The sequence below is a fragment of the Poecilia formosa genome, unplaced genomic scaffold, assembly GCF_000485575.1.
Source record: "Poecilia formosa unplaced genomic scaffold, Poecilia_formosa-5.1.2 Scaffold257, whole genome shotgun sequence".
NCBI classification, from domain to species: domain Eukaryota; kingdom Metazoa; phylum Chordata; class Actinopteri; order Cyprinodontiformes; family Poeciliidae; genus Poecilia; species Poecilia formosa.
Window position 1 is genome coordinate 853,861 of NW_006800196.1, and position 1,299 is coordinate 855,159.

Genomic DNA, 1,299 nt, shown 5'->3' on the forward strand with positions numbered 1-1,299 from the left:
AGGAAACAAAGGGGATCAGAGACACATTAATTCAGTCTATGTCAGACCTGGCTGCTTGGGTTGCATTTGTGCATTCAATGGAGTCAGTCATCAATCAAAAATGTCCTTTGCTTAATTTATCAGATAATTGATAAAAAGCAATCATTTGAGACTATTAAGTGAATTAATTTAGATAGCCATATTTAAATCACGTCATGTCTCTTCTCTAGTATAAGTACTTAATGACGATTCACGGCAAAAGCATTAGAAAAAGTTATTTTTAAATCTTAAGGAGGAATCAGCAATGGCTAAAATCGGTATCAGCAGGTCAAAGCTTTACGAACATCAGCCTCAAAATTTGTAGGAACGAAAGGACGGACGGTTTTATCAATTTTTAATTCTTAAGCTTTTTACAATCTCGCTATACGTTCATGCAGAGCACCGGCTCATGCCTATTGGAGGTTGGGAGTCTAGGGGGTGGGGCTTGGCACCGTATGACCTGTGGTACACACACAACCACAAACGTGACCGCATCCACGTTTGGCTTTAACCCTCTCTTTGTCAGGGAGCTTTCTAAACAAACAGCATGACAGCTGTGAATGTACAATATGCAGCCTTTTTTTTTAGAACACATCACTCCTGTCGTGTCCAGCAGGCCGGCCCAGCCACACAGATTGTCACCCTCTTGTTCATTCTTTTTTCTCCCCTATATTGGAGGGGTTTTTTTAAAAAGTAATCGCTGGTGGCCGGCCGCCTCTATAAACCCTCTGGACTCGCAGGTCATGGTGTCCTTTCGTGCTTTACTTTGGAGAGACTGTGGAAGCTTGTTGCCTTATTTTGTCACCTCTCAAACATCACCCATCAGCTTCATCTTCCAGACGCAAGGTTATTGCCAATACGCACAGCTTCCTCCGTGTGTGTCTGTGTGTGTGCGCGCACACGTACGTATGTGTGTGTATGTATATATATATAAAAACAGAGTAATATTTATGAATCTATTTTTTCCTATTTTGTGATGAGATCTATTGATAAGAAACAAAAAAAAAAGAAAAGTCCTCTTCTGTTTTTCTTTCCCTCCCTCAGTGGGATACTGCCATATTATTTTGAAGGGAAGTGTTTATTTTCTTGAAAACTAAGACTATGAAAAATAATATAATAATAAATGATAAAAACCTGAAAAAATAGGAGACAAGTCAAGTGAACCACGGCGTTAACTATGGTTGGGATGTGAACAGTGCGCATGTCAGTATTGTGATCTACCTCAGGCTTCAGGGTACCTCAGTCCAATCTTTCATTTCCCCGTTTTTTTTTTTTTTTTTT